General features: G+C 45.9%; 1 protein-coding gene and 1 long non-coding RNA gene across 5 annotated transcripts in view; both read left to right on the forward strand.

Moving 5' to 3' along the window:
* LOC146765608 (uncharacterized) overlaps positions 1–14,732 on the forward strand; it is a 36,810-nt gene extending 22,078 nt beyond the window's left edge. Inside the window, exon 2 of the long non-coding RNA XR_014949858.1 lies at positions 1–14,732. This exon is cut by the window's left edge and continues 14,935 nt beyond it. This is a non-coding gene — a long non-coding RNA (uncharacterized LOC146765608).
* LRRTM4 (leucine rich repeat transmembrane neuronal 4) overlaps positions 1–21,182 on the forward strand; it is a 172,042-nt gene that overhangs the window by 26,628 nt on the left and 124,232 nt on the right. The window lies entirely within an intron of this gene.

Below are 21,182 nucleotides of genomic sequence, written 5' to 3' on the forward strand. Positions count from 1 at the left end.
AATAAATATGGGGGAGTCACAGTCATGAGATGTCCATGGGCTGAGATTTCCTGGCTTTGAAGAGAACTGGGCAGGAACAACTGAAAATGATGTTTAAAGATATGTAAAGATATTTTAGAAAACATGTTTTGTGGAATATGTGCAGGTACTTTATGAAGTGTCTGTCCATGTTCCAAGAACTATTCCCAGATTGCAGTGGACACCTCCCTGCCCATGGCAGGAGTTGGAACGGCAGGGTCTTAAAAGTTCTTTCCACCCCAAATCATGCCATGAAATGATGATTTATGATATAAAATTTAATTCTTTGAGTTTAAGCCAGCCTCATATCATGAGGTAAAAGATGATTTTCTCATCTGGTGAATTATTTTTACTCCTCTCACTGTCTCTTTTGGCTGCTCTGCCCACACTGGTCAGAGGCAGCTGAAAGTCCCCGGATCTGAAATGTTCCTTTGGGTGAAACAAGGCTCTCCCTTTAGAGAAAACACCCCTAGAAGTGCATTCCTTATGGAACTCCTCTCCTGTCTGCCATATTCACACTTTTTGTTAACAGTTGCTCGGATTTTGGTCTGCTGCTCCAAGCCACACTCTAAAAATTCCCCCCGTCTCTCCCGGGCGGCCGCAGATGGAGCAGGAGGCTGAGGGGAAGAGCTGCAGGGAAGTCTCTCCCTCCCTCCCCTGGCATTTTTGCTCCTCTCTTTCAAAGAAGAGGAGGTGAAAATACAAATATGGGCTGAATGCAGCCTGTTAGTCTGGGAAAGCTCTGGGATCACTCTGGTGGGCACAGCATCCTCCAGGTAACCACAGCAACCACTGTGGGGGTCGTGTTCTTTGCAGGGAGGATTCAGAAAATGCCATTTTTTGTTAAAAGTGGGGAATTTATAAATACCTGCCTGGAATGTGCTTCCCAGAGCTGGTCCTTGTAGTGGTTTTAATTGTGTTCCAGTAAAAAAAAGAGCTGTTAAAAGCTTTTAGTGAGGGAAGAGAAGGAAGATCACTCATGTCTCAGGTAAGAATTTGTCTGATCTGATTGCAAGATCTGTGTTCGTCCCGTCCAGGTGTGCTGGGCTGGTTGATCTTCAAAGAATTTCCAAAGGAAAAAAGGCATTAATGAATGAATCCTGAAAGTGGTTTTTGTGCACTTTGAGGATTAATTAAAGCAGGTGTGGTGGGTGATGCTGGGGCAGAATCCAGTGCCTGGGTAGTTCCCTTCCCCAAGCCCAAGGAATGGCACTGGCATCACTCTTCCCATGACAAGGGACAGCTTGGAAGAGCAAGGATGAGCAATTGGATGAGCTTTAAGGCCCCTTCCCACCCAAATCATTCTGTGATTTTATAATTCTGGGATCCTGATCCCATCATTCAGAGCCAGGGCATCTTTTGGCCAGTTTCTCTGGGGGTTGGGGGTGGAAATTTGCTGTTTGGTGGCGCGAAGAGTGAGATTTGACTACAAAAACCAAGCACTGAGGCACAGAAATGAGCCCAAGGGCCTCTGGGGGATGTCGAGGCAGCCACGAGTGGGGATGGGGTGTCCTGCTCTGAGGGGAGTTGTGGCAAGGACATTTCTCTCCCTCTCAGGATTTTTCATAGAGGTGCACAGAGAGAAATGAAAGAGCGAACAATTTCTATTTCTGCTCCTTGTTTTTCCCATGTGGAATGTGTTTGGAGAATTGTTTACTTGGGGTGAGTCCCTGGTTCGATTCTGGTGAGGATTGTTTGAGCCTGATGGCAAATCCAACCCAATCCAATCCAACCCAATCCAACCCAATCCAATCCAATCCAATCCAATCCAATCCAACCCAATCCAATCCAATCCAATCCAATACTACCCAATACAACCCAACCCAACCCAACCCAACCCAACCCAACCCAACCCAACCCAACCCAACCCAACCCAAGCCACCTGGGGCTGGACTCTCAGAAAGGGTCACGAGTTGTGTTAGAGTCAGAGAAAGCAGTATGTAGTTTTAGTATCCTCCTTTTCTATAGTATATTAATGTATTTTAGCATAATTATAATAAAGAAATCATTCAGCCTTCTGAATTAAGTCAGACATCTTCATTTCTTCCCATTGGGTTTCCCTGCATTTACAATAGGGAGTGGGGTTCACTGAGGGAGATTCCCCAGAGGCCCCAGGTGGGTCAGGGCTGTCCTGCCCTGGGGCTGGGGCTGCTGCTGTTGCTGCCTTAGGATTTTAGTTTTATATTTCCATCTATCTGTAATCCTGCAGTTCTTTGGTGCAGAACTCTGAACTCCACACTCAGTGTCAGCTGCTGCTTCCCCATTTTGGGCAGACACAACAATTCCTCTCCAGGCTGGGAGCCAAGGACACCTCACTGCCTCAGGGCCCAGAGATGGGAACAAAAGTGAGTTGGGGGCAGCAAACTGGGGGTCAGTGACTTCATGAGCTGAAGCTGGAATTGGAAATTGAACCCCAATATGCAAATGGATCAAACTTACAAAAGTGTGAAAACCCATGACCTGTCATCCATTTTTGGGTGTAGTCCTTGAGGGGCTTTGTCTGCCCTGAACGTACCTGGAGGCCCTTCAATAAATAGAAATGCTTTATATTGCCTCAATTTTGTCTGGCTCTGTTTTTAGGTAGTCCCAAAAAGGCATCACTCTCCTGCATCCCAGCCCCAGCTGCTCCGGCTCCGTGTCCCTGGAGATGATGTTCCTAAATGCCTGTTTCCCTGACAACCAAAGCCTAACAAATGATTGGTCAATTGATAAATATTTTTAGGATTGAGCTCAGTTTATAACCTGCTGCCAAATTTCCTAGGGAATGGGATATTGGAGATCTGAGCCCCAGCTTTGGCACAGATTCTCCAGGCCCATCTAAACCTAAATCTGCTTTGTGGTGGTTTTGTGCTCCTTGGAGCCATCAAACCCAAGTGGGTGCTAATGAATCCCAAATAAAAACCAGCCCGGATTATTCTCACGTGCACAGGGATGCACAGGCACCCCGACTCCTTTCTCCCACTCACAGGAGCAGCCCCAAAACGATCCCAGGGATGTCACAAAGCTCCTGAGAAGGCTAAATTAAAGGAATGGATGCTGTTCCATTTCCCTGGCAGGGAGATGAGAGGGATCCTGCTCGTTCCTCTTTGTAGATATGGAAGTTCCCCTTTATACACATCTGGCATGGGCACTAATGAGAGCTCCTGAAAAAGCTGGGCTTTTGAAGAAAATCTGTGGCAGCACCCTAAATTACAGGGAAAAAAGGACAACCTCATACCCAGGCATTTCTTTTTTCTGTCCTGTCCTACTGAAATATTAAGTTAATGTCTCTAAGTAACTGAAATTTGGGATATCTGTAATTCCTGGATTTGGGGGTTCATTTGATTCTGGTTCTCTTTTAATTGTTTAACCCTTACATTAAAAAATTCAAGTGAGCCAAAACAAAGCTCATTTTATTTTCTCTCTCCTTATTTCCTTCCCCTGCCTGGTTTTGATTATTGAGCTTGCAAATTACTTGGGAACAGAGAAATTTTCACTGTGGGAGTGGCACAAAGGGGGTGATCTTGCTCAGTGATTCACAGCTGCTCAGATAAACTTGTTTTATGCTGAACTTCATGTTCCATCGTGTATTTGCTTCCTTTGGTTTGGGTCAATGGCAAATGCAAAAATAAAAAAAATTGAATTCTCTGCACAAAGTTGTATTTTTCAGTCAGCCATAATGACAATAGGTTTTAATTTTAGTGCTTCAGGGGGTGGAGCTTGGATGTTTACTGGAATAAGTGGAATTTGTGGTGGGGAGAGACAGAAAGCCAAGCAGGAGTTCAATTCTGTTCAAAGCTGTGGAGGATGGACATTGTTGTATCTGGGGAGAGAATTTGAGGATCTGAAACTGGATTTATTCAATTTTTAACTGTGTTTATTGAAATCCTTCCCTTCTGTAAATATTGTTAAAAGACATTGAGATAAGTTTAAAATAAGCATTTTCTTTACTAAAACACACAAATATTTACATGGATAGGAGAATATCCTGGAGCTTGATGCACCTTCCTGGAGCTGTGGCTCTTCCCAGTGCCCGTGAGCTCAGCCTGGGAGTTTCTGCATCGATACTCCAAGATCAGCAATGATTATTTCCTTGCTGCCAATTAAATGTAAGGGTTCAGGCTGGATATCAGGAGGAATATTTTAAATTCCTTCATGAGAAGGGTTGGAAGGGGCTGTCCAGGGAGCTTTGCAGTCCCCATCCCTGGAAGTGTCACTCAATGCTCTGGACTGGTTGTCTAATTTCCAATTTCCAGTTAAAAATTCAAGATTTTTACCTCTAAAATCCCAAATGTCTTGAAATTTGCCTGTGAGATTCCCTTTGCCCAGAGCAGGGATGGAGAGGAACTGGAGCCTGAACGCTCCTGGCGTTACAAAGCAGGGCACAATTATTGTTGGAATCCTCTCTGCTCTCATCCGAGGCAGGCAGAGAAATTTGATTATTTATTATTTTTTATTATTATTATTTATTTATGATTGTTGGGAAATAGGCTGGAAAAAGAATTCATTTTGATCGGGGAGAAAGAGGGGCAGGAAAAAGGCTGCAGGTACCTGTGGCTCCAAGTTTGATAGTTGATTCTGGATTATGATTTTCTGGCTGTGATGGAGCAGATGTCCCCTGATGGACTCTGAGGGTGGCTCTGAGATGACCCTTCCAGCCCCAAAGGCTTTGTGTGTGGTGGTGCTGAAATGTAAATTTTAAGGAATTTAGAGATTTTAGAGGAGCTAAGATTTTAGTTAGAGATAAGCCTTACTAGAGTTAATTAAAATAAATGAGTAGGCCTTGATGAAGTTAACAGTTAGGACTTAACTAATAACTGATTGCTCATCAGCACAATGTTGAGTTAGCTGGGTTTATAATGAAGAATACACAAACTGACAAAGAGCTTTTAGGAACATCAGACAATTGTGGCCTCCTCTGTCCTGAAACCAACTGAAGACAAGGAATGGGAGTTCTACCAAGAGTTCATTTGTCAAATTTGCACTGAAAAGGTAGAAAGGTCAGAACGAGGAAGACTTCATTGACTTCCTCATTTTGGGACCCTCCCCATGGAAGGGACACGGACCCATTTCAAGGAACAAACCACGCGTGCTGAATGGCTTTTGAAATGAGGAATGGGATGTACCAAAATGATGAATATGCATTTGTATTTTGGGTATTCAACACTTGGATGGATAAAAGGGCTCTGTAATCACCTGGAAGCTGCGGTGTGGATTTGGGCAGGATCCCACACACAATAAACACACACTTTGTAACTTTAAACTGTCAGAGAGTTTCTGTCTGTCACAGTTGGATATCGGTACTAGATCAATATCCAGATTTTTTTAATAAATCAGTGCCCGCTCTGCCCCGGCTGCTCCCTCATTTTGGGAGTCTGGTGACATCAAAGCTGCTTTTTGTGTTTCCTCAGCAGTTTGGGTTTGGCTGATTCACCCTTGGATTTGGTGATGTGGGAGGTATTTTCCGACATTAATGATTTTGGGTAGTTTTCCTGTGCATTTGAGGCAGAGCTTGCCATGCATTGATGTCTCCAGCAATCCCAGCATCAGGAGCAGGTTAAGCTGACACCAAGGCTGTACCTGCATCCCTGCTGTCTCTCCTCAGGCTGCAGCTCAGATTTCACTTTTCTGGGCTCCTGCTGCTCCTGGAGGAGGTTGTTTACCTCCCTCACCGACCTCTCTCCCTCCTTTCATGTCTGGATTCTGAACAGAAGCTCCTCTCCCTTTGCAAGCTTTACCCGGGTGTGTTTCCCAGGGATGCAGGAGTCGGGGGTGAATCTAAATCAGGCGCCCAAGAAGTTTTGCTGCTGGTTTGAAGGGAACCAGGATTCCATTTGAAATGAGCAGAGGAACAGTAATAGTCCAGCAGGGAATTCCATGAAGGGAATTTATGTGGAAGGGAATCGATTTCCTGCCTGTCCTCGACTCCGAGAGAATTCTTGCTGGTTTTGAAACAGCAGCCAATATCTGTGGGGTGAGTTCAGCTGTATTCACCTCTTTTAGATGAAGAGACACAAAAGTTTCTTTTATTTCCCTGAAATCTGCTCTGAAGGTGGCACTGGAGCAGCCCGTGGCTGGGGATATAAATCATCATTTGCATGGAGAGTCCCGGAGTGCCAGCACCAAAACTCCGGAGCTGTTCCGATGATAAATGAGGTACATTTGGGGAGCTGGAGGAGCAAGTTAACATGTTTACCTCCCAAAATGTGTCCTGGATACAATTCCTCATTGCTGACTGGAGCAATTGGCCAGAGCATCATTTCTGCATGTTTCTGTGCCTGCTGGAGCTCACATTCCATTGATTTCATTGCAGATTCTGTTTTATTCCATCGTTCTGTTATCAGGCAAACATCACTAAGAAGATGAACATTTACAAACTCAGAGCACAAACCAGCACAAAAGCATCTGTCTTAAGTGGGAGAGAGTCAAATAATGTGCGTGACAACAACAAAAGAGATTTGTCTTGCTGAGAGCTGGGCTGACTCTCATTTGCTGTGTGGGAAATTATGGCAGATATTGTATTAACACTGCAGGGCTCTGCCTCAGATCAAATCACAGAACACAAAAATAACCCCAGAGTTGTTACCAGCAGCAGAACTCAGGAGACTTGAGCACACAGAGCAGGACTGGGGGAATGGCTCCATCCTGAGAGAGAGCAGATGGAAGGAAGGAATTCTCCCCTGGGGAGTGGTGGGATGGAATTTCCAGAGAAGCTGTGGCTGTCCCATCCCTGGAGGTGTCCAAAGCCAGGTTGGACAGGGCTTGGAGCAACCTGGGGTAGTGGAAAGTGTCCAGGGGTTGGAACTGATCCTTTTCAACCCAAACCATTCCACGATTCCATGACTATTGGATTTGCAGATGAGAGCAAGCTGGGAGCAAGCGTGGCTCTCTGGAGAGGGACCTGGACAGGCTGGATCCATGGGCAGAGTCCAGCAGGGCGAGGTTTAACAAGTCCAAGTGTCGGGTCCTGCACTTTGGCCACAACAACCCCTGCAGTGCCACAGGCTGGGACAGAGGGGCTGGGCAGAGAGGGACCTGGGGGTGCGGATGGACAGCAGCTGGACACGAGCCAGCAGAGTGCCCTGGTGGCCAAAAGGCCAGTGGCTCCTGGCCTGGGCCAGGAACGGTGTGGGCAGCAGGAGCAGGGAGCTCATTCTGCCCCTGTGCTCGGCGCTGGCGAGGGCAACACCTCGAGTGCTGCGCCAGCTCTGGCCCATCAATTTGGGAAGGACCTTGAGGGTTCAGAGGAGGCAACGAGGCTGGAGAGGGGCTGGGAGCACAAATCCTGTGAGGAACCCCTGAGGGAGCTGGGGGTGCTCAGCCTGGAGAAAAGGCGATTTAGGGGTGACCTCATCACTCTGTTTAGCTCCTGGAAGGTGGCTGTGCTCAGCTGGGGTTGGGCTTTTCTCCCAGGTGACCAGTGACAAGAGGACACAGCCTTAAGCTGCACCAGGGGTAGTTTAGGTTGGACATCAGGGAAAAATTCTTCCCTGAAAGAGAGATTGGGCACTGGAATTGCCTGCTCAGGGAGGTGGTGGAGTCACTGTCCCTGGAGGGTTTAACAAAGCCTGGACGTGGCACTCGGTGCCATGGCTGGGCTCTTGAGGAGGTGTTGGGTCATAGGTTGGACTTGATGATCTCAAAGGGACCCAGCCTGCTTCATGTTGCCTTGATTCTTAAGATTTTCTAAAGCCTTCTGAGTTTACATTCTGTTAGAGAACTTTCTCACACAACTTTCTGTAAACAATCTATTGTTTTGCATTCCTTCATAGGGGTGGAGAAGTTTAATGTACTGGTGGCTTGTCCAATGTCTTTGGAGAGGTGGCATGTTCACTCTCCAATCTACTGTCACCTTTGGAAAAGTATAAAAGTTGGAGTCAGAAAATAAACTTTCTTCTTTACCTGGCAAATAGCAGTGGCTCGCGTTGTGCTTTCACATGTCCTATAGCAACAGCTTCATTCTGGGATTCTGTGGTTTTGAAAGTTATTTGAGTGGGAACTGAGGGAACCAGTCCTCAAATGTGGGAGCAGCTGCTCTGGGAGGAGGGAGATGAGGGGTTCCCCCTGCAGAGGCATTAATTATTTATGTTCCAGTGCTTGTCATTAACGCTCGCTCTTAACTCGGGTTTCTCTTTAATCCAGATCAAAAACCCAAGTTCAAAACCTGCTCTGAGGGAATTTATTTAGACTTAAAAGAATGTGAAGCTACACAATTTTTTAGCAGTAACTTCGTGCTTTACCCTTCTCTATCTTTTGCTGTTGCTCCTTGACCAGAATTTGTGGTCCCTCTCACAGATTTGGGTTCAAGACTTGACCCCAGTCCTGTCATTTCTCTGTCCCTAAAGGCCACCCTGAGGCCACTCAAACCCATCTGGCAGAGGACACATTCCTTGTGTTCCTCAGCTCTGTGTGCAGTCCTTTACACGGGACAAAAAGAGGCGTGAAATTCATGTTCTGTCAGGAAGATAATGATGAACATCCTGTTTTCCCAGCTCTGAACCAGAGCTCCAAGGCTGAGGGCAATGAATAACATGAATAAAATAAATAAATAAATAAGATATTATCTGAGCCGCTGCTCCTCAGTGGCAGCAGGGACTGCAGCCAAAGCCTCACCTCAGTCGAGTGAAGAGGCCAAAATCCCCAAGGATTTGGGGAGAGAGGCTGCAGGATTTAGGCCTCAGATATTTTAATTTTCTCAGTTGCTGTTAAAGCAGAACTCTGGAGCACAGATTTGGTGGGTGTGGGTGGCTGTGAGGGGTTCAATCCCTTCATGTCCTTTGTGGTCCCATTTCTTTTCCATCTTGGGGGTTCTTCGTGTGCTGGTTTTTGATAACAGTTTGGTTCTAAGCTCGAACCAAATGATCTTTTATTAATCACATCAGCCATCTTTAAAAAACAAACAAGCCAAGGGGAAAAATAAGCCCAAAGCACCCCAAACCTACTGGAGAATACGGAGATGTCCCAGAGACAGAAACAGAGCCACTTGTGCCCAACTTTCCTCAGCCTCCCAATCCTTGGTGACCCCAAGAACCTGCACAGGCCTCAGAGCTCAGGGGTTCAAACAGACAAATCACCCCACAATGGCCCCCCAAAATTATCCTTTGTTATAAATGTATAATTTATTATAGGTACAATTGGCACAGTTATCAGTTTATGCCAGTTGCTCATCGCAGGATTCTCACTTGGTGGATGCTACGGAAGCCCAGGGTCTTTGCAAGGAGGAAGGTGGAGTGGAATTCCACAAGGGAAGAGGCAGAAGGTGTTGGGAAGATGGTTTTGTGCCAGTGCAGGCTCTGGATTTAGTTCTTTCTCCCAGCCTGGGGGAGGAGAGCTGTTAAAAGAACATGAATTGTAATTTCCTGCCGAGAATACAGACAATTCCTTTTTATCTTTAAGAATCAGGAGCAGGAAAAACCCAGAAGGGCCCCTCTGTAAATCTGAGCTAATGGGGAACTGCATTCCAGAGCTGCAGATGTGCAGCTCCAGCCTGGGGATGGCATTGGGAACACCATCACCATCACTCCTGCCAGAGTTTTCCCTGCCCACAGCTCTGTTCTAGTGATGATGGGGAAAAGAAACCCTCAGACAGGTTTGGGAGAAATCTGTTTAGCACCATCCTCCAGCTCCATGGGCTGAGCTTCCCATATGTTCTGACTCAGGAAATGGGAAGAGGCTGTGAGAGGATTTATCACAGTTAATTGGGAATATCCAAGCTCACAAAACACTGGAAATGTTGGGGTTTTGCTCCTGAATGTTCTTTAGGTCCACTATAATTTGGTTTTTACACCAAACTGCCTCTTCTGTGTCGCTGAGCATTCAGGAGGAGGCATCTCTGCCCTGAAAGTGATTTATTTAATGCCATTTAATGGATTGCAAATGAATTTTTTTTTTTCCTATGGAGTCCTGAGGTCTTTTTGAAGCCTGAAGTGAATTAAATCAGCTCTCAGAAATACCTTTCCCTCTTCACCCCCAGAGAAACCCATCTGAGCAGAGGCAGAGCAGGTTTCTATTCCAGCTTCTGCCTGCCAGGAAGAAAAATCTGATGTTGAGCCTGGGAAGAGCTGCAGAACGGGGGTCCCGTGGTGCCAGCGTGCTGCAGGATCAAAGGAATTCCCCACATGGATCAAAGCACGAAAGTCTTGACCCCACGGTGCAGATTGAGGCTTTGAGCCCTCCTTAATTAACCATGGAGATAAAAGATGGGATGGGAGATCCATTTATGCAAGAGGAAGTAATTAGCCAGAGAAATCAGGGAGTGTCATGAGTGGGAAGGGACCGACAGGGATCATCAGGGTCAAGTTCCAATTAAATCAAAGGCATTGACAAAAAAGGTGTTGTCACAGCTGGAATTCTGGTTTAGGGAGGAGCCTTCTCTTTCTAGAGCAGTTGAAAGAGAAGTTGGGAAAATTCGGAATTCTGATGGCATCCAGAATGAAATGGGGTGATTCAGGGAATGCCTTCCAGCACTTGGAGATATCCAGTGGGAGAGGGAAAATGTGTGTATTTCAGGACTGATAATGCCCTCTGGGTGTCTGACCTTCTTCAAAAGGGCTAAAAACATTTAAATTTGTTGGAAAAAATTGCTGATCTCCCTGAGCTGGCAGCTTGCAGCGCTGATGTTCTCCCCAAGGTGTTGGGAAGCAGTGGTGGGGAATTCTGAGCCCATCCCCAGCCCTGCAAGTCGGGAATTGCCATTTTCTGATTTTCCAGGCTGACTCAGGGATTGGGCAGGGGACAAAGGGATGCTGAGGTGTCACAAACCTCTCACACAGAGAATTTGGGGCTCGCGGGGAGGGAGAGGGAAACTCTGCCTCTCTGGAGCACCGAGTGCTGCTGTTTGATATCAGCTTTTTCCTGACCAGCGCCAGGGCTTGGCTTGATTTCTAACCCTGCAAAGGAAACGTGTCTGTAGAGATCCCTGACGCTCAGTCCTCAGGGAAAAAAGCAACCTTGGCTTTCCCAGCTGCTGGCTCTTGTCCCTGACCACGTGTGCCCTCTCTCAGGAGCTCCCATCGTCTCAGTGTCGCCTGCTTTGAGCTGTTGAGGATCTCTTCAGCACAAACCCTGAGAGAAAAGGCTGGGGAGGGAAGGAGTCAGGCTGCTGCAGCACACGGAGCAGCTCTGCTGAACAACGCGCTCCCCCGCCAGTCCCACAGGGAAGCATTTCCCCCTCTCCCCTCTTCCCCTGTCACCGCTTTCAACGCTAAGCCTTGTTTTGTGTAGGTAAAAAGTGCTGTATTTATGATTTTTAGACATGCATTAATCAATAGGGCCTTTAAAAGGAAGGGGTTCAAATACGGTTTCAGAATTGCTGGAGTAGCAGCAGAACTCTGTAAGAATCCCTTCCCTTCCCTCATTGGGGGAACATCATTTTTCTCACAAGGGGCAGCCACAGCTTCTCTGGGAATTCCATCCCAGCCCCTCCTCACCCTCGTAGGAATGGATTTCTCCCTGATATCCCATCTAACCCTGCCCTGCTTCCCTGGAAAGCCATTTCCCCCTGTCCTGCTGTGGGTTACACATGAAAAAATCCCAGCTGCTTTCTAAGTGCTTCTGGTACTTGGTGGAAGTTACACTCTGAATCCACACAAATATTTGATTTTTTTTCTCTTAAAATATAAAAGTAATTGTCTATGTCATGTTCCTTTTTATTGCTGTTTATTCAGTGTGCAAATCTAGAAATTAATGATCATTTCACCAGGAAAAACCCTTGGATCTGACAAGAAAGCCACACTTCAGAGAGCTTCATCCACTTCACACTGGCAACAAGTGTCGGAGTGAGCATTTCCCTTCCAATCTGGAGAGGCTGCTTGATAAAAGCCTGTGCTTCATTTTACACAAGTTCCCCATTAATTTCCTACAGGGAGAATTTGGGCTTGCATCCTTCACAAACTCTGCTGTAACCTCGCAGAACATCATGTTCCAGATTAATGATTTAAGTTACAAAGAGCCCAGCGCTGGGAAGGGATGGGAAGAGCAGAGAGGCTCTGGACTCCTCTGTTGTTGGAATCTGTGGTGTTGAAATGATTCCGGGATTGTAGAAATTCTCTGTCTGCCCCATTGTCAAAGAAGAAGTCGTAAATAATCTGTGTTGATTTTTAAGATTGTTTATTCTGTTGATCTCTCACATGTTCTGCTGCCCTGCCCAGCTCTGTCCTGCAGGGCAGCGTGTGGGGCTCTGCCCTCAGTGGGATGTGACAAACATTCAATACCAGAAACTCCCTGGGCTGGATTTACAAGAACGTGCCAATATCTGTCACCTCCGTTGGACAGTGTGTCCCCAGCCTGAACCAACAGAAAAATGCCAACACCACAGTGAGACATGGAGGGCATGAAGAAGGAGAAAAAGGACAAGGCGCACCCAATTTCCTCCAGCTTGTCCCCTTTGGACCCCTCATCTAGAATCCTAAAATTTTACTTTTGCACCCGTGCCACACTTAATTATTGCTGATATCAAACCCTCAGAGCTGGTAATTGATCCTGTGAGATTGAAAACTCTTTTCCATGGACAGATATCACAGCCAGTGTCTCTGGGGGCTCTGTCCAGGGGGTTCCTGAGCCCTGCCAGGGTCCCAGGGCAGCCAGAGGGAATTCCTGTATTCCCACACTCTCTGATCTGGAGATTTGGGGGGTGGGAACACGGCCAGGCTGAGCTGCAGGTGGGCAGTCCATGGAAAATTGTGGAAAATTGTGGAATTCCAGCATGGTTTGGGTGGGAAGGGACCTAAAAGTCACCTAATTGCACCTCCATCCATGGGCAGGGACAGCTCCCACCATCCCAGGTTTTTCCAAACCCTGTCCCAGTCTGTCCTTGGACACTTCCAGGGATCCCAGGGCAGCCACAGCTGCTCTGGCACCCTGTGCCAGCTGCCCAGAGGAGAGTGAAAACAACGGTGATTAATCCCAAAATTCAGAGTTTAAATAGAGTCCATAAATTCCCTTGCTTTTCCCTTGACTTTCCCTTGCTTTTTGCTTGATTTTCCCTTAACTTTTCCTTGATTTTTCCCTGACTTTCCCTTGCTTTTCCCTTAATTTTCCCTGATTTCCCTTTGATTCTCCCTTGGTTTTCCCTTGATTCCCCCTTGATTTCCCCCCAATTTCCCCTTGATTTCCCCCCAATTTCCCCATTTTCCGTGGTGTTCCTGCCCCTCGGAGCAGACCCCAGCTGCAGGATCTCTGTGTCTGCTCCGAGGGCACTCCCAGCACACTCAGGTTCATTCCAGGTGGGAAAATTTGGGATTTGCAGCCGTTCCAGCCAAGCACACCGGGCTGGAAAAGCTCCCTGGAAGTTTCCTTGGAGGGTTTCTGCCCTCACCTGCTCCTGACCCCGCACACAAATCCCCACAGAGCCCTCCAGCTGATTTTTTAATCTGTTTTTAGCTTCCCAACTGCAGCTGGAGTGATGCAGCCCTTGGCAAAACGAGGATTTGAAGGAGATCCCATACAAGCATGTCCGAGTTTGGAGGGGTGCAGAGGGAAGCAAAACAGAGTGAATTTAAATTTGCCTCTGGAAATGGAAGGGGATTGAGGTTTCACAAGGAGCTGTGTCCTGGAATTCACTCACAGGGCTATCCAGAGGGAAAATGCCCAGGGAGATTCCTGACCTGGTTGCATTTATAGGACAGGAGGTAGTGAAGCAAATATTTGCATTTAGCCAATATATTTATATATAAGATAGAGGAATATATATATTATACACACAAAATTATATTTATATCGCAGAGATATGAAATTATATCTATTCCAGCATACATTTCATGGCATATTCTATGTTTAATAATCAAAATTGCAGGGGCAGGATTGCTGTGGGGCCTGTTGAAAGACCAGTTTATGGATAAATCATTCCTTCCTGTGGAGAAATGGAAATTAAAGTGGAAATTCCCTCCAGGACCGCTTCCCTGGAATCCCACAGGTGCCAGAGGGAGCTGAGGGTGACAAGGACTCCAAACCCACGGGGCTTTGTGCCACTTTTGGGGTGGCACAGGGACAGCCTGAGCTCCAATATATTAATTAGCCAATATATTTATATATAAGGACTTTGTGCCACTCCTGGTGTGGCACAGGGACATCCTGAGCTCCAATATATTTAGCCAATATTTAGCCACTCCTGGGAATTGTTGCCGATTCCTCAGAGGCACCAAAGAAGCTGAAGATAATTCCCTGTGCATGATCAGGGAATGGGATTGAAGGGATCTTTTTGACTTCTTCAAAACCCATCAAAGGATTTTTTTAGTTATTTAAATAAATTACCTGGAGCTTTTTAGGCAGGGCCCGAAGTTGTGTCTGTCTTCAGACAGAGGCAGTGCCTGGGGGGAAATGATCTGATTATTGAAGTTAATTTTTTCCACTCTCTTCTCCTGATTTGTCCCCAGTTCTACCAGCGCTGGAGCGTTCAGGGAGGGCTGGGAGTGATCCCTTCTCACTCCCCTGGAGCACAGGGACAGCAGGAGGGGGAATGGTGGGGGGTAAAAGCAGCTGTGGCTTCCCAAAATATTTATAACCAGTCCTGGCGCCTCACTCACCTGGATCAGGCTCACCTGCCAGGTTTGGCACAGGCAGGACCCACAAAAATAACCAAAATGATTGCTCCCATCTGCTGCCTCTTTTGAAATATTTTAGCATCACTTTGATGCCTTTAACCCAAGGATTTGAAAATACTAATGCTAATTTGAAAAGACGCATACTGATGCTAATAACTACTATAAAACAAATAAATAAAAAATAAAAAATAAAAAAGGGAGTTGCTGTGTGTGACTGGAGCTCAGGCGTGGATTTGTGAGGAATCTGTTCGTTTCCAGTCCAGCACACAAAGCCTTTCCTAGTCAGCAATAAATGAAATATGAGGCTTTGCTGTACCTTTGTGTGCTCAGCACCAGGAGCAGCTCCCGCCCCTGGCCTGTGGAATATTTGACAAATTCCGTATGGTAATTGTGTTCAATCATTTAGACAACAACACCGAGGGGGGATGGAGTTCAGACAGCTCCATAAAAGCTCTGCATGCTCTGATTTGCTTTAAAAATGAGAATTTGTCAGGTCTCACACAAACGGAACATCAGCTCCTGGGCTGGCAGGAAACTTGGGATGCTCTGGATTAAAGACAACTCCCTGCTCATCAAGGAGGGCAGGAAAAGCATCCCAGAGAACTCAAATTTCACTTCAAAGCCCCAAGAATAATGGAACCTTTCGAGGAGCTGACAGGAAACTTTTAAAACAAAAGCTTTTCTGGGTTTTTTTTTTTCAGCTTATGTAACATAAAGTCATTCCTTGGAGCTCATGACTCTTCGAGATCCAGAGCACCAGGGGGTAAAAGGAATGTATTTCCAAAGGACAGCTGTGTGATTAATGAGGATATTTGGGGTTATTATTCAAAGAGGTCTGCATTTTTGGTGGGGATGCAAAATCTTAAACTCAAGGACATAAACTGAGTGACCAAGGCTGAAGTGTGGGATGTCAGGATGTCTCACAGAAGAATAAGAACCAGTAAATTTTAACCCAGTAAAATTTAACCCAAACCTGTTTCTAACCCATTCCAGGTGTGTTTTGAGCTGGGTGTGGTTTCTCAACCGTGGTTCACAGAAGCACAACTCTGGATTAAGTTTCAGTTCCATTTTCTCCCTTCTCCCTTCTCTGATTCCTTTCACCTTCCCTGTTGACAAACTGGAGATTAAATGGGCTGAAACAAAATGTTTTAAATCCACATAGCATTGAGCAGCTGAGTCAAAAGGGAATTATTTGAGGGTTAATGAAGTTTAACCAGTCCTGGTGCCTCACTCACCTGGATCAGGCTTGGCACAGGCAGGACCCACAAAAATAACCACAATGATCACTCCCATCTGCTGCCTCTTTTGAAATATTTTAACACCACTTTGATGCCTTTAACCCAAGGATTTGAAAATACTAATGCTAATTTTAAAATACTAACGATAATTTGAAAAATACTCATACTAATTCTAATAACTGCTATAAAAGAATTAAGTAAGTGACCAAGGATAGATTGGGGGAGTCAAAAAACTTTGAGTGACAAAATGCAGCTTTTTTCATTCTTTCTGATTCTGAGCTTGCCTGGTTGTCCCTGCCCAGTGCAGCCCCCCAGGGCAGAGTTTCTCTGGGAATTTCTGGAGCTGGGAATTTCTGGGAATGGCTGAGCTGGATGAACTCCTCAGCTCCCGATAGCTGGGAAAGGAGGGGTGCTCAGGTTTAAACAGAAGTGCAAACTCTGAGGGGCAATGACTGTAAATGTAATTTTAAACTGCTCCCAGGTGTGGATAAAAGTGCAGTAGGAGACTCCTGGAAATGCAGGAGGTCACCACGAGCCCTTCCAAAAATCACCTTTACCAGGACACAGGTTCTGCTTGGTTCTATGCTTCCCACAAAACGTTTTTGCTGCTTTCTCACGATCTGGTGGCTCCCAGCTGAACTGGACCAGTCCCCTCTCAGTTTTTGCACAGTGCTGACTCTGCTTCTGGAGGAGAAATCCTGAAATCCACCCGCAGCAGCATTGAACTTTCTAGAACAAACTGTGCCAAAGGGCTGCTGGGCAAGCCAGAGACTGGGAAAAAAACTGCATTTGGCTTGGACTGGGCACAACCTTCCTCTTCTCTGCCAGTAAATCAAAGCACTTTTGTCAATAATTGTACAGCATTGTGGAATAAAATAAGCACATTTTTGCAGTTTTAGGTGTTTATGACAATGCTGGGGTAAAGAAAAGGCTTAATTTGGGTCCCAGATACAAAGTGGGAGAAGTGAACACGTTGTTTTCACTGTGGGTTGCGGAACAAGAAGGAGCAGCAACAGCACTGTGGATGGGAAGAGTGTCCAGCTCTGCTCTTTGTCCCCTCCTCGCTCTGCCTGCAGCTGATTTATTAAAAAAATGTGGATATTGATCTAGTACCGATATCCAACTGTGACAGACAAAAACTCTCTGACAGTTTAAAGTTACAAAGTGTGTGTTTATTGTGTGTGGGATCGCTCCCAAATCCACACAGCAGCTTCCAGGTGATTACAGAGCCCTTTTATCCATCCAAGTGTTGAATACCCAAAATACAAATGCATATTCATCATTTTGGTACATCCCATTCCTCATTTCAAAAGCCATTCAGCACTCGTGGTTTGTCCCTTGAAATGGGTCGGTGTCCCTTCCATGGGGAGGGTCCCAAAATGAGGAAGTCAATGAAGTCTTCCTCGTTCTGACCTTTTTACCTTTTCAGTGCAAATTTGACAAATGAACTCTTGGTAGAACTTCCATTCCTTGTCTCCAGTTGGTTTCAGAACAGAGGAGGCCACAATTGTCTGATGTTCCTAAAAGCTCTTTGTCAATTTATATTCTTCATTATAAACCCAGCTAACTGAACATTGTACTGATGAGCAATCAGTTATTAGTTAACTACTAACTCTTAACTTCATCAAGGCCTACTCATTTATTTTAATTAACTCTAGTAAGGCTTATCTCTAACTAAAATCTTAGCTCCTCTGAAATCTCTAAATTCCTTTACATTTATGTTTCACAGGCCCCTTAGACCAGGGACAGCACAGAGGGAGCAGCCACAGCTGTGCCAGGGAGATTTAAATCAGGTTTCAGGGATAGGTTTGTCACAGGAAGGATTGTAAAGCATTGGAAGTGGTGAGTCCCCGTCCCTGGAATTGTTCAAAACCCACGTGGATGTGGCATTTGGGGACGTGGTTTAGTGGTGGCCATGGTGGTGCTGGATGTGATCATCTCAGAGGGATTTTTCAGCTTCATTTCCATGATTGTGTGCTGGGATTGCTTCTCCTCAGAGCTCTGTCACAGCTCAGAACTGCACTACCTGCAGGTTCCATGCATTTAATGGAAATAATTATTACTGCTGGTGAGGCCCAATAAACTTTGTAGGGAAGGGCTTGATAATTTTCTTTCCTTATGAAGAAGAGTCCAAGACACAGACAGGAAATGGTCCAAATTCGATTGCTGTCCACTTACAACCAGAAACACGCCCAGAATTGATAAAGAGTTGGCTTGAGCGCCTTGCAATTAAGGTAATGATTGGATCTGTCTGGGGCAAACCCTGAGCAGTTTCCTGAATGGCCAATTCATTATCCAGCAAAGTGCTCTGTAGGAGATCTCTGAAGCCAGGTCTTGGAACTTGTGGTTTATTGCAAAGGCTGTGGGTGCAGGGCCCTGCTTGGAGCTGCCAGAGCAGGCTGAGAGAGAGCTGAAAGAGCAAGAGAGAGAAGTTCTCATTATAATACTATAAATCTTCTCTGCTAAATATTTTAATTTTCACTAACCAATCTAGTACAAGATACAAATCCTATAGCATTTACATACAGCCTGTAAGAATCATGACATCATCATACTGTGTCACATTTTAAACTCTAAAAACGACTCTTTGGGCCCCTTCTGCCAAGCTAGCAGGGTCTGCTCTGCCCCTCGGAGCTGTCTATGAGCAGAGGGTGTTGTTTCATCAAAAGGGGATCACCTTCAGCCAGCCATGCCATTGTTTTCCAGTTGTTCAGTAAGCAAAGTTTGGTATCTCAAAGCTTGCTTTCATTTCAATCTCGCTTGTAGTTTCCATATTCTCAAAATATTTCGCCAAGCAATCATATTTATAAGTCTTTCCTGTTTCAACTTCCCCAACAGTGCTCAGTTTTATATTGTGGGGTTTGGCTGCTCAGGCCAATTCTGCCCTTGGGATAAGGTGTGAAGAAAAATCATGAAAACAACAATTAGTGTAATAATAATAACAATAATAACAAAACAATAACAGGAATCTGGGTTTGCTGTGTTTATATCATGGCTGGGTTTGTCTCCTTGCACCTTTGTACATCTGTAGCATCACAAATTCTTCAGGAGCATCGGCAGCAACGTGCCAGGTGTGAGAGGAGAAAAATTGCCAACCTTATCCCAGAGAACTGGGGAAAATTGCTGTGCTTTGAAACTGTATTGGAAAATTTATTGTGGATTCTGGGAAAGTCAGGGAGGAATACAAGTGGCCCAAGACTGGTTGGAAATGTTGAGTAGTGTTGGAGTTACCTCCAACACTGAAGGAAAAGGATTATTAATGAGTTTACGCTAATTAATGATGCCAGTGCTTTGGGATTCACACCTGCACTGCTCCAGAGCTCCTGTGCTCCTCTCTGGTGTCCTGACTCATTTTCTCTGCTCTGATCCCAGACCTTAAAGTCAAATCCAAGAGCTCAAAACCAGTCCTCTCCTGGATTTTTTGGGCAAGAGCTGACTCCAGGGAAAGCCAGGCAGTTTATGTCACACTAAATGTCACTGCCAGAAGAGGAACTCGCACATCCCCTGGAAATACAGATTTTTATCCATCACTCAGCTGGGGATGAAAAGCCTGGAGTTCTTCCTGATGGGTGTGCCTGGAGTTCTTCAAAATGTACAACTGGGATGCACAGAATGGAGCGGTGCAGAATGGAACCACGGAACTCCAGAGTGGTTTGGGTTGGAGGGACCTTAAATCCCATCCAGTCCCACCCCTGCCACGGGCAGGAGCACCTCCCACTGAAGAACTTCCAGTGCACCCAGCCTCCAGGGGTGTCAATTTTATTCATTAAATAAATGTTTGCAGGGCTCTGAGTCAAGACTCCTGGATGGATATGGGATAATACAACAATAATTTGTATTGACTGTGACACTGGCAACAGAAATAAGGTAAAACACCTGAACAAAGCCCAGTTTTAAGGCCAAAAGGAATAATTGGGTTTAGGCTCTCAAAAATACCATCCCAACATACTCTGAGGGCAAGCACTGAACTGCTCACTTATTATAGAGCATTAGTCACTCCAGCACACCTCCAACCTCGCTTTTTGTTCTTTTCATTTCTTCTGCACAAGCTTATTTTTAGAGGGCTGCACTCAGATCCATGCGCAGCAATGCAGCCTAAAATATCAGCCTTTAAATTAATTCTATTTCCCCCCAGCCCCCCTTCTCCAGCAAAACAACTAAAATTACACTGCCTGGCAGATCCCAGGCTCTGCCTCTCCCCACCCTCTGCTTTTCACGGAGGAAAAAATCTCTGCAGTCCACGTGCAGTGGCTCAGCCCAGCCAATTCCACCTGATGGTGTTGGAAAAGTCTCTGTGGCTCTCATTTCTACCGAGCTCACAAGTTTGGGAACAATTCCTCTGGATGAATGGCTGGAAATGTGAGGAGGATCTGAAGAGGTTCAGTCCTGGGATCTCCTCTGGTGGCCCCAGTTCTGGAGTTCTGGGCATCTGCTCCACTGGGTTTTGGAGATCTCTGGCTGTCCTCTGCTGGTGCAAATCTTTGGAAACTCTCCTGAGTTCCCTGCAGTTGAAACCTGTGATTGAATGTGTTAATCAGTTGCCAATCACGCTAATTAGGGATGAATTTGAACCTGGGAAATGCCAGGATAAGCCAAAGGACAAGAGCAGCAGCAGCAGCTGGAGATGTGCACTGATCTCTCTCCTGATATTCGTTCAGACCACAGCACTCTGAGTTCCCAGAGGAGCATCCAATCTCTCGAGCTCTGGGCAGATATGGAGACACAATCCTGTTTTCTTCTGAATTCCTGTGCTGGAAACACTTCATGCTCCCAACCAGACAAAAAACCCAAGACTTTAACCCCAAATTTCTGCAAGAACCTTCTTAGAAGAGTCTCTGTTTCTCCTGGGAATGTTTCTCTGTGTCAGCTCACTCTGCACTTCAATATAAAACAATAAAATTGTTTTTCAGGCTGTGGCTGCAGCACAAACCTGTCCTGGGACAGAGCCAGGGGCACCAGGATTTGGGGTGTGGAAGAGCACCCAGAGAGTCACCAAAGGTATCCACGACCTGGGACATCACTGGAATTCCTGCAGTGTCTCTTTGGATGTCACAAGAGGTTAAAACCAGTTTCCTGCTCACTTCCAGACATTCTCCAGGGAAAGTTATGGCCTGATCCAAGGAAGTTCTTTGTTCCTCTCCCCTGTTCTATGCAGGATTATTTATCCTGGATCATATCCCTCCATCCCATATCACTTTTTCCCCCATGAGGTTCTGTAGGCCCCGCTCTCCATCATTCCTTGTCTCAGCTTTAATGACTGGCGATTTAATATCAATTAATCATTGATGATTTAATATCTGGCTTGGCTAACTGGCATTATCCTGGTGTTCCATCCTTCACCCTTGATCGATTTGATTGACCCTGAGGAGCATTTAAGGCAGGTGGCAGTGGGAAGGCAGGTGGCAGG

Source organism: Lonchura striata, chromosome 22, assembly GCF_050655825.1.
Source record: "Lonchura striata isolate lonStrDom1 chromosome 22, ASM5065582v1, whole genome shotgun sequence".
Lineage (NCBI taxonomy): Eukaryota > Metazoa > Chordata > Aves > Passeriformes > Estrildidae > Lonchura > Lonchura striata.